This window comes from Acomys minous (assembly GCF_964271855.1).
Source record: "Acomys minous genome assembly, chromosome: 2".
Taxonomy (NCBI): domain Eukaryota; kingdom Metazoa; phylum Chordata; class Mammalia; order Rodentia; family Muridae; genus Acomys; species Acomys minous.
This window is the reverse complement of record NC_140484.1, coordinates 56,687,356-56,699,856: the sequence shown is the minus strand read 5'-3', so window position 1 is coordinate 56,699,856 and position 12,501 is coordinate 56,687,356.

The window sequence follows — 12,501 nt, the reverse complement described above, 5'->3', positions numbered from 1 at the left end:
GAGAGAATGGCCTGTCCAGACAGGTTTTGGTGCATACAATGGCAGGAAGGACCAGAGAGGGATGGTGAGCAGGAAGGATGTTTGAAGGGCATGAGGGAGATCAGAGGCAGATCTGCAGGCTCCAGGGGTCTGTCATTGCAGCGAGATAACCAGGCCACCATGACCAGAGGCTATGGGTGATGAGACATGAAAGAGCCCCTTGGAGCCAGTATGGCTATGGGGACGGAGGTTCACAGAGATTACAAGGAGCAAAGGGCCAGCAGGGTTGATTGGCAGATAAAGACGCTCCCCTTGAAGCCTGGAGATGTGAGTTTGATCCCCAGAACTCACATAAACTGGATGGACAGTGCAAAGTTCACAAAACTGTCCTCTGGTTTCCATAGCTGTACCCACAGATATTCCATGCATGTACCCACCATGCATACACAGACAAGAATTTTTAAGATTTTAGAGGGGCAAAGTCATGTGCCTTTAGCTGCATGAGAATGTGTGTCTATTGTTTATTTGTCATCATTGATGGCTGAGGGTGTGTGTGTGTGTGTGTGTGTGTGTGTGTGTGTGTGTGTGTGTGTGTGTGTGTGTTATGGTTTGGTTTGGTTTGGTTTTTCAATACAGAGTTTCTTAGTATAGCCCTGACTGTCCTAGAATTCGCTTTGTAGACCAGGTTGGCCTCATACTAAGAGGTCTGTTTATGCCTCTTGAGTGCTGGGATTAAAAGTGTGCACCACTATTTCCAGCCTGAATTTGTGTTTGTGACTGTATGGTTGTGTCAAGGTGTCAGGGAATCTGTCATTTCACTAGCTGATGATATGGGTCTATAAATGAAGTATTATGTGTGTTACTATATCTGAGTGTATGGCTGTGGGGGTTGTTTTTGGTTTTGATTGTTTTTGTTTTGTTTTGTTTTTGCTTTTTTTGAGACAAGGCTTCTCTGTATAGCCCTGACTGTCCTGGAACTCACTCTATAGACCAGGGTAGCCTTGAACTCACAGAGATCTGCCTGCCTCTGCCTCCTGAGTTCTGGGAGTAAAGATGTGTGCCAACACTGCCTGGCTAAGACTCTGACTGCGTTTTTTGGTTTTTGTGTTTTTGGTTTTTCAAGACAGGGTTTCTCTGTGTCAGCCTGGCTGACCTGGACTCACTTTGTAAGCCAGGCTAGCCACGAACTCATAGCGATCTGTCTGCCTCTGCCTCTCTAGTGGTGGGATCAAAGGTGTGCGTCACCACGCCCAGCTCTGTGACTGTATTTTAAAGCATTTGTCTCAGTATGTATCTGAGTACGTGTCTGTGTGATTATGACTGTGTATCTGTATATCTGTGACTGTATTAAGAACATGACTATGTGTCAGTGTGTATGCGACTGTGTCTCTGTATGTGTGTTGGAGTATGTCTGTGATTGTCTCAAAGTATGTCAGTGTGTACGTGCGTGCGTGCCTATGTACGTGTGTGTGTGTGTGTGTGTGTGTGTGTGTGTGTGTGTGTCTTTTAAGTGTATGTGATTGGGATTATGACTGTCTTAGTGTTTCTGGTTATAAGTGTATCTTTGTGTGGGATTTAGTTATAAGGAGGAAGTTTGCTTAGAGGTTTGGGGAGTAGTCACAGCATCACCAGGGTGCTGTGGATAGCCTAGTGTCACCTCTCATGTTCCCATGTGGCATCTTGCCCTGTCTCTGGGTGCCTGAAGGCCTGGATTTGGAATCTATGCTCTGCAACATGGCTCTGCTGTGGACTGTGGGTTCTGAGCAGGGCCTGGGGCCCCCTGAGATGGAGTCAGGGCTTGGCCCCATCCCCACTGGAGTGCAAGGGCGGGTGGGGTGGGGGGGGTTGTGCTGGTGGAGGCTGAAGGCCAGCAAAAGCACCCTTCAAGTGTTGATTTAGAGGAAGGGGAAGGTCAGGAAGTGGGCAGGAGAACTGTATTTTCCTTAGAGAAATAATTCATGGGGCCCCCTGGAGCACAGAGGACCCGCAGTGTTGGGGGAGGAAGAATCCCATCTTTCACGCCGCCTGCACAAGGAACTGTTCACAACCTTCACAGGGGCACAGGCAGCCCTGGAGGCCAAGGTCACCCTCCATCATGTCCTGCTGGCTGCCACAGTCCCCCGCCAGCTTTGCCCCTGTCACACATACCCCTACCACCCCCCACCATGGCCCTCATAGGCCCAGGCTACAGCCTACTCTTCCAGCCAGAGGAGAAGGCAGGGGGCTCCAGCTGCTGGTATCTGCCTCCCTCATACCCTAGAGACTCCCTGGGGTGCAATGTGCACAGCAGTTCTTTCAGTGTAGAGTCAAGTCACCTATAGTAAGGCAGCCTAGGTAGGCAAATGACCATAGACATGGAGACAGGGTCACCTGCTCCCTTGTTGAAAGGCTTCTTTGCCATCTCTACTTGGTGCACATAAGCCTACCAACTCCACAGGAGCCTCAACAAGGGGGTCCTTCTGTACTCCTGTAAGCCCAGAGACTCAGTCCCAAAGGGTGTGTTCCTGATAGGGTGACACAAGGTAGGGGTGAGCTACTACAGCAGGCTCCTGTGTAAATGTGTGTGTGTGTGTGTGTGTGTGTGTGTGTGTGTGTGTGTGTGTGTGTGTGTGTGTGTATACACACACACACACACTCACACATATGCATATGTACATTTGCACACCTTATGAGCCGCAGAGAGTAACCCACTTGAGACATCACCTGCCCTAGCCACCCAAGGGGTCCTGAAGCTTCCGTATCCTCTGGTTTCCCTGAGTCTTGATGGCTCCTCTGGTGCCTGAGGAGTCCATTGTTGTGGCCTGGGATGGGCTGCTGGAGAAGTCAGGACATGGGTCCTGTCTGAGGCTTCCTACAACCCCAGGCACACACTGTAGGTCCAACCTGTAGGTCTCTGTCCTCATCTGAAGTGACAGGAGAGGACTAACCAGTGCCTTAGCAGGTTCATCTCTGTCCTCTGGGAATGGCTCCAGGGGGTGGCTTCTCTGTGACTCATTGCCCCTCTTTTTAAAGTAACCCTCAGAGAAAGGGCACATACCCCCACCCTCCTGTGATTCTGAGTTAAGTCAACTGAATGTGTGGGCAGGGGAGAGAGCTGCCCAGACCACTAAGAACCTCAGAAAATGGGTTGCCTGCCATCAGGTTAGCCCAAAGGATAAGTATAGGAGTCTGGAGCTCTAAGATCTGGTGAGACGACTGTACCCTCCTTTTGTCACCCTGGGTAGGAGAGCACTGGTCTTGGGACATTAATGGCTGCTTTTTGTTTTATTCATTCATTTGGTTTTTTGAGACAGGGTTTCTCTATGTAGCCCTGGCTGTCCTGGACTCACTTTATAGACCAGGCTGGACTTGAACTCACAGAGATCCACCTGCCTCTGCCTCCCTCAGTGCTAGGATTTAAAGGCGTGCACCACCACACTTGGCTGCCTTTTATTTTAAATTGCATTGATTGGGCTAGAGAAATGGCTCAGCAGCTAGGAGCACACACTGCTCTTATGGAGGGCCTGGGTTAGGTTCCCAGCACCCATATCAGGCTGCTCACAGCAGCAGCCAGCTCCAGTTCCAGGATGAGCTGAGTTATGCAAAGATTCACTCAGGTGCACCTAGCTCACACACAGTTGCACACATAGACACATATTAAGACTCTTTAGAGTGAAGTAAAATTGCATGTACTTATTTATTGTGTGTCAAGGGGTATGGAGATGAGGGGACAAATTTCAGGAGTCCACTCTCTACTTCCAGGGCATCAAAGTGAGCTCATCAGTTTGGTGGCAGGTGGCTTTACCTGCTGAACGTTCTCCCCAGCCCCATCATTTCTGACTTCTTTTTGTGTATGTGTGGTTTTTCAAGACAGGGTTTCTCAGCCGGGCGGTGGTGACGCATGCCTTTAATCCCAGCACTCAGGAGGCAGAGGCAGGCAGATCGCTGTGAGTTCGAGGCCAGCCTGGTCTACAAAGTGAGTCCAGGATGGCCAAGGCTACACAGAGAAACCCTGTCTCGAAAAAAAAAAAAAAAAAAAAGACAGGGTTTCTCTGTGTGTAGCCCTGACCGTTGTGGAACTCGCTTTGTAGACCTGGCTGGCCTCAAACTCACAGGTATCTGCCTGCCTCTGCCTCTCAACTGCTGGGATTAAAGGCGAACGCCACCATGCCCGGCCATTTCTGAGTTTTAAAAAGATTTACAGAGGTATGCTTTACAGGCTGTCCTTCAGTGTGTGACCCAGTGGCTTTCAGCATGTTGCCAGAGTTGTGTTTGTTTTTTTTTTTTACAAACTCTCACTCTTAGCTGAGTGTCTTCCTCACCTCCCTCTTACCCTCCCCAGCTGCGGGCACCCACATCTCACCCTCTCCTGTCCCTGTGGATGTGGTAACTCACATGAGCGAGTGATATTACAGAAGATGTGGCTTTCGCATGGCGGATTCCAATCTTCAAACAGTACCCTCAAGATCCACCCATGCTATGGCAAAGGACAAGATTCTGTGGTATGGGTGGACTGTTTGTTCAGGTCTCAGTGGGTTCAGGAGTTACTTCCACCATCTGGCTCTTGTGACTGATACTGCTATTCAAAATGGTATGGGGACATTGTGTTTTTTGTTCTTTCTGAGAGGATTGTGTAGTCTTGGCGTCAGTGGACTGGTGTGCCATGACTGTCCTGAGAGTAGGGTTCCTTCCCTGACACCCTGTCTGTCTCCAGTCTTGTGCCACTTTCCCAGATGCTGTTCCAGTTGTGGGCCTCCTCAAGTGTCGCTCTCAGATCAAGCCTCAGGAGACAGCAGGATTCCTGCACAAAGCTGCAGAGGCAGCTGATGGTCACATGGGTCCGTACTCCAACTCTACAACCAGATGTGACGAATTCTCCTCCTGGGCCTGGGGAGATAGCTTGGTGGGTATAAAGTACTTGCTGTGCAAACATGAGGATCTGAGTGAGCGCTCTGGAACCCCCATAAAAAGCTAGGCATGGTACAACTTGTTTTCCCCATGCCTAGGGGGTAGGACACCTGGGGCTCTGCTGGCCTGGCCCCCTAAATTAATAGAGAGCCCTAGGTCCTAATGAAAGAACCCCCCCCAAAATAAAAAAAGCTGGACACATCTCTCCTGAGGTTGACCTCTGGCCTCTACACACATGTACAGACATGTACTCAGCACACAAAGAATTGTTCTCCTGTACTCTGCCCCTACACATTCCAGTTTTCAGGACTCTTGACATAGCCCACACTGCCTTTTTTTCGGTGTGTGTGTGTGTGTGTGTGTGTGTGTGTGTGTGTGTGTGTGTAGGGGGGATTCAGTTTCCCCTCTAGCACTTCCTGCCCCTGCTCTTCCGTTAGGCATATCGTTTCCAGAGACAGAAGAAGAAAGGCCTCACTGGGGACCTCATTTCATTCCCACTGGCTCAGCCTTGCAGAAGTGAGGTTGCTAAGGGACCTAGGGACCTCCATTTCACCCAGGCCGTGGAGGAGCACCCCCTCCAGCCCTTCCTAACTTGCTTAGTGTCTGCATTGGTCACCTCCTGTCTGAGTTCACCCCCCCAGCACCAACCTCCCAAATGGCTTCATTATTTCTTTGTAAATAAGGTTTTTCTGCTGCCGCCACATCTGGCTTTGATTGGCTCCAGCCTCTGAGGGTTCTGCTGTTATGGCCGTTGAAGGAAGCTGCCCTGGTCTTGCACCCCTCCCCACTCCAGACCAGTCCGTACCCTGTGTTCTTGCCATAACATCTGCAAACCCCCTGTTTCATCAGATGGCTCTGCTTGGTGGGCCACCTGCTGAAGTAGGAGTCAGCCTTTGTAGGGTTGGGGCCCTGAAGGTTCCCTCTGGGCTAAATTGTACCCTTCCTCACCTTGTCGTGCTTTCAGAAGCCACCACACCGCTTTCCCTTTCAGAGAGGAATAAGATGTTGGCAGTGTCCATAGCTTTTACATACAAGTCATGGTGTGAGGTGGAGCCTCTGCCAATACTGGGATTGTGTGTGCGCTCACCACCACAGTAGATACTTGTGCAAGGATGAAGGTTCTGGGGCAGAGGCTACCCCTGTAAAGCTCGTGCCTGGGAAAGTGATAAGCCTGCCGAGTCTAGCTGTAACACCTACTTAGGACCACAGCTTCCCAACTGGACACCTGGGTCACACAGAGCTACACAGGCGCCAGGAACTCACCAACTCTCCTGAGGCCGGGCCTGATTCAGGACTTCTGAGAGGCAGAACTGGGTCCCGCCTTTCTCTGGCTATATTTAAGGCAGCAGTCTTCCTTCTCATGGGAAAGCCTCCTGCCCTAGTGTCCTGACATCCTTGAGTTCACTATTTCTTTCCCTGCCACAGGGGAGCGTCCCCAGGGCCCTGAGGGGTAGAGTGTCTTCTCTTAGTCTTTGTGGGTGCTAGCACCAGCTGTGAAGAGAGCCGTGAAGTGTGCCTGAACACTGGGACAAAAACTGGTGTGTGTGTGTGTGTGTGTGTGTGTGTGTGTGTGTGTGTGTGTGTGTGCGCGCGCGCGCGCGCCAGGGGATGCAGTTTGAACACTAGAACAGAGATTGCTGTGTGATGGGGGTGGGGACTGTGTATCCATCCATTTCCCTCTGTTCCTGCTTCCATGTGTTTGGATGCCTGGGACTAGCCACCTTCCCATCCCTCTGGTAAGCACTCGGCCTTTGCCTAACCTTTCAAGACTACTCTTGACGAGTTCAATTCATTAGTCCAAACATTGTGTAACAGTGCCGTAGTTCTCAAACCTTTAATAAAATCCCTTATGTTGTGGTGACCCCCCCCAATATTATTTTTGTTGCTACATCATAACATTAATTTTGCTACTGAGCGGTGTCTCAGTTCCTAAAACCATCAGAAATATGTGTTCTCTGATGGTAGCAACCCATAGGTTGAGAACCGCTGATTTAATGGGTTAAGCCTGAAAAAACTGTGGCATACCATTGGGTCTCTATCAGACCAGACCTGTAAGAGTTTGCCCATTGAACCTAGGAGGTTGGACAGTGAAAATCTGAAAGATCACTATGAAGGATCTGATTTCTGTCCCCAGAACTCAAAAGAATGTTCTAGGGGGAGAGCACTTTAGGGTGTGCTGGGGACTAGTGGGTAAATTCTCAAACTCCATGTCTCTTACTTTCCTGCTATAGCCCAGACTCAGGGCCTCCCAGGCTGGTCCCTAGGAGTGAGAGTATGAACTTGGCCCTTGCAGTTGTGGGGAGCCCCTCTTTCATTTCAGTATAGGAGTTCCCAGCAGCCCCAGGACTGGAGTAAGGGGAAGCTGCTGCTCAGCAAAACAAGTTGTTCCCCTCCTTTCCCTTTCTACCTTCATTTTATGAAGTGTTTGGAATTGGACGGGCCAAACAGCTGGATGCTCCCTACTCCCTACCCCAGTTCTCCCTGAGACCTCAGCGGCGGCTAGAACCTTAAATAATTCTTATAAAAACCATGTCAGCCCCAAACTGTGTGACACCTGATTTGTAGCACTCATAAAACTCCAAGCCTGCTGCCAGAGAGGGGGAGGGCTGAGACCGGCGCAGAGAGGTCTCATTTCCCGCCAGTGTGTGTGTGTAAGTGTGTTCACAAGTGACTGAGGGATACTCTGAGGGGAGGGTCACCCCAAACAGTAAGACCCTTCAGCTTAGGTCTCACTCCACGTTTACCACCCCCATCAGGGACAGCTGGTCCTACTCAGTCTATACAAAGTCCTAAAGGTTTACTTTGACCAGCCTGGGGTGGCTCACTGCTTCATGAGGCACAGCCATGGCCAGAGGAGGTCAATATGGCTGTAAAGATCAAAGGAGCTAACAGAGTGACAGTCTGCCTAGGAAGAGGCATGGTGAAGGGGGCAGCTTCTGTCTGATGGATGGACAGCCTTGGGAAGTAGAAAAGAGGCTGCTGACCCAGCATTACTCTGAATAAGCCCCAAGAGGGAACAAGAGGCCTGCTTGCAGGATACTGGGGAGTGGGCCTCTGGCTCCCAAGTTCCAAAAGAGTATCCTGTTCAAGCAAGTGAAGATCCCTCAGACCTGGGCTATATCATATGTGTCTGTGAAAGTTCCCAGCAGGCCTCAAATGATTAGAGGTAAAGAGGACATTGGTCAGAGAATCCAGCCTTAGGCCTAGAGACGCCTAGGTGACTCCAGGGACAATCTGGCTTCACAGACCATCCCATGGACCCAAAGAGAACATCTTGCCCCACAAGGGAACAAGAGCCCTTAGCATCTACCCCAGGTGGCAGCCAGGCTGGTCCCAGGCCAGTCAGGTCATCGAGTCTGGATAATAAGCCTTGTGCAGGCTGCAGGCAGGATGAGAGGCTCCTGGGTAGGGGGTGTCGTTAAAGCCCCAGATCAAAGGGCCTGGAAACAGCTCATTAGGAAAGCCGGCCAGGCGGCAGGCACAGACAGGGTCTGCTGTTCCTGTGCTTTGCCTTTGCTGGAAGAGAAGGCCCTCCCCCTCCCCCATTTCCCCACTGGACCATTCCCTAGGGCCATAGATTACCTCCTGGGTCTTTGAGCAGTTCAGGGTGGTCCCCTGTGCTCGCATCTTGCCACCCCTCAGCTGGCATCTCTCCGTTTCTAAGGATGCATGACAGACCATTGGGACTTGGCCTGAAGGCCCTTATGATGGTTTATGAAACACCCTATGTGTCCTAAAGGGTGGGACTAACAGCCCCTCCTCTCCCCGACTCCCAGGCCTTGCGTCTAGTGCAAGTGTGTGACTGAAGTCAGCAGTCACAAACGGAACATTTGACACAACTATAAGCCCCACATTTAGAAAGTTCAAGGCCAGCCTGGGCTACATGGTGGGACTGCTATCTCAAAAATCTAAAGAAAACAAAATAGACAACAGCCAAAATCTAGGCATGGAGCTCTCATTGCTTCAGGGAACATCTGAGCTGTTTGGAGGCCAAGAGTAGACAAGGGGGCTTCTGGAAGGGAAACATGACCTTAGTCAAGAAAAGGTAGAGTCCAGTTCCCACTCTAAGGCCATGCTGGCCTTGTGACTGTGAGGTCGTTGGCTACAGTCTCCTTTATATAAAATGTGTCATGAAGGCCAGACATGGTGAGGTAGACCTGTAATTCTAGCACATTGGCGATGATGGATGCATGGATCAAAAGTTTGAGACCAGCCTCATCTTCATAGTGATCGCAAAGACAGCTTAGATGGCATGAGGACTTGTCTCAAAATGAAACAATAAATAATAACAAGAATTACAAAAAGCATGTTATAGGCTGGACATGTAGCTCATTTAGTAGAGGTCTTGCCCTGGACCCTGGGTTCAATCCCTAGTGTTGTTGAAACCAAACCATGTGGTGTTATGATGCCAGCCACATGGGGTCCTGGCTAGCAGAACAATAATTGGGGGATCTATTCCCAGGATTCTCATCTGCCGAACGCCTAGCCCCTGTCCCCTGTCCCAGGGGATCCAGGAGTTAGACAAAGCCTTAATGTCTCCCTGCCTAGCCTGGTCCCTGTCCCTTCCTCCCAATGGCCACGGTGTGGCAGAATGTGGCCAGGCATGGGCACCTCATGGACAAATTGCTCCTCAAAGCTGGCACTGCTCCTGCTGGCATGGAAAGGGAGCCTCCCTTTGTGCCGGCCCAGACCCTGACCACGAGGTGGCGTGGCCAGCCTGCCCAGTCACCAAGACCAATTGACATGCCAATTGGAGTGATTCTATTTCCAGGATGGCCACTACTTTGGAAGAGCTGTAAAATCCAATCCTTAAGGCCTTCCCAGACCACTGGGACATCCCATTCCCTGAAGGAGGGTCCCAGATTCTAAGGCACTCCACAACACTATGCGCAGCCCCAAAAGTGATCTGTTAGGGTCCTGCTAGGTCTCTTGTCTGGCTTTAGGCCTTCACCTTGATGTTCTCCACACTGCTGTCACTTGACTCTCTTAGAAGGCATCCCCTTCCTCAGCCTCCAGAGGTCCTATTGCTGGGACACAGATACCCTAACTGCAGTGTCCCAAGTCAGCTGAGTGGCCTTATGTGAGTGGTTTATGAACATCTCAGGCAATTGGCCTGGGGCAGGGAGTCCAGGACACATTGGATCTGGGGGTCCAGGTGACATTGGGCCTCACACTAAGGTATAGTTGTGAATAAATGTGCCATAGGAAACTACACAAAGAATGAGGCCACTTGCCCCAGAGATCAGAACCACATAGCCCACTGGGCATTCTTGGATTTGAGGGGCCCTCCAGAGACTGCAGCACCTTGCTATGTGAACATTCTGCATTTCTTTCTGTGACCCTGGGATAAGGCAGCCTAAATTCTGGAAGGGACCTCCTAAAAATAAATCCCAGGCTCAAGGTTCAGCAGGCCTTCTGGGGTGAGGAGCAGCTGTTCTCCCAATCTTTCCCTGTCTTCACCTCCCAGAACGTCCCCTGCCTGCTGGGCCCTGGGCCTCACCCGAGCTAAATCCTCCTTGGCCCCTCGGCCGGTACATAACGGGAAAAGTATGTGTTCTGAGCCTCCTTTGGGGTTTGAGGAGGACATATCCACTTGTGCTGGGATAAAAGGAGCCAACAGCTGCCCAAGGAGAGTGATGAAGGATGCCAGGAATGTCCTTTATCCGAAAATATCGGATGGCCCTCGAGATGGCGGGGAGCCCGCCCTAGCCGTCCTCTGCCGGAATAGAAGTGCCTCTTGGAGTATTCACAGTTGCTCCTGTCCATCAATATGGCCCCAGTCAGAATGGTGTTTCTTATTGTCAGGCCTTTAAGGTTTTAGAGACTATTTCTTGGGCCCCCCCATACTATAAAATTTTCAGGGCCCCCAGAAAGGGACTTAGAGGGGCTGTCTAACTCTTCAGGCCTGCTGTTTCATTCATGACCTGGATAGGGAACAGGGCAATGATTCTTATATGTTTCTGTTTCCTCACAAGCTCTACTTCCCACCAGTGGGTCCCTACCTACTGCCTGTGGGGACCAAAGGACCACAGGATATACAAAAGCATTGTAGCCAGGGGTGCCAGATAGCAACACCCTCCTTTGTAAAGTTATGAGGATGTGATGGAGAAGGGCAAGGTGCTCTCAGTTGGGAAACTGGACCCGAGACTTAAGTGGCCAACGGCTCCAAAGACAGACAGGGTGACCAGGTGGGGACATGGGGCTTAAGAGCTGGCGCCAGTCTGACTGACTTAGTCTGGCAAATTGAGCCATGTGCTTGCTTATGGGGCTCATGGGATATTCTTGGTGAGTCTGGAAGGGCTGGGGCCAGAAGAGTATAGGGCACCTGACATTGGCCCCCAGCACCATTCGGTCATCTCTGAGATATGATTCCTTCTTGGACCTCTATGTCATTGTCCTGGAAACACTGAGAGGGACAGGCAAACAGTAGCCCCAGGCCTATGGTGTCTTCTTGATGGGGTGGATGACAAGAGAGGCATGGCCAAGTTTGGGAGAAGTGTGTACTGGCTTTGTGAGGGTCCTGTCTGGCTATGTGTGCCCTGCCTGTTTCTGCCAAGTTAGTATGTTAAATAGGGTTATGGAGGCATCAGTGTGGGGCTTGGGTGAGTGTGGCCTGGTTTCCAAGGTAGTGATCAGGGGTCCCAGGATCTTAGGATTCATGTAGAGAGCTATGTGGTATCTCTCCCCCACCTCAAGCTTTTGGGCTTTTGTTGTTTGTTTCATTTTTGAGGCAGGTCTTGAACTCGTTATATAGCTGAGGATGGCTTTGAACATCCCATTCTCTTGTCTGCATCTCTCCAGTGCTGAGATTATAGGCATGTGCCACCATGTCCAGTTTTTGCAGTGCAGATCAAACCTAGGGTTTCAAATATACTTGGCAGTCACTATACCCACCGAGCTCCTATAGCCCCGGCTCCTCTCCAACTGAATTCTGGAGGGTCTGGGACCATTAATTCAAAGGGGAGCAGCCCACTCCCCCTTTGGAGGTCTTGGTGTCCTGGTTCCTTCTGTTAGACAAAGGATCCCACTTGTTGGGGTGCTTGAGTCTTCATCAAGAGTGTTCAGTGAGGTCTCTAGGGGAGCTGGCCCTGAGCCTCAGGCCACCTAAAGGGGGCAGTAGAGGAGCAGGCATACCCAGCTGGGCTCACTGCTTGGGGGGCCTCCTGCCCCCAAGCCAGACCAGTTGGTTCCACATGGCGCCTTCCTCCACTCGCCCCCACCCATGGAATGCTGCTGCAGAACTGCAGGTCTGGCACAAACATACCCAGGGCCCCCGCCAGGGCAGTCCACCCCACCCCCACCCCATACCTTCCAGGCAGGGAGGTCTCAGGCTCTGTGCTCTCCTAGCCTGTTTTCTGATATTTCTTTTTCTGGGTGGAGAACAACCTGAAAGAGTTGAGTCTGCTCACGGGAGCTGGGAGGCTGAGGCAAGAGCCAGGAGTTTTAGGTTCTTTGTCTTTGGAGGCTCATGCTGAGGGATGAGGCAGTTTTTGCTCTCTGACATCTACACCTAAGCTTTGGTGGGTCTGAGGGCTGTGTGCACCCAGGGCCACATGATGGGTAGGGGGCAGTGGGAGCATGGTGTCCCCAAGTCTTGACCAGTGATGGCGCTGCTGACCAGAAGGCAACTTCCTT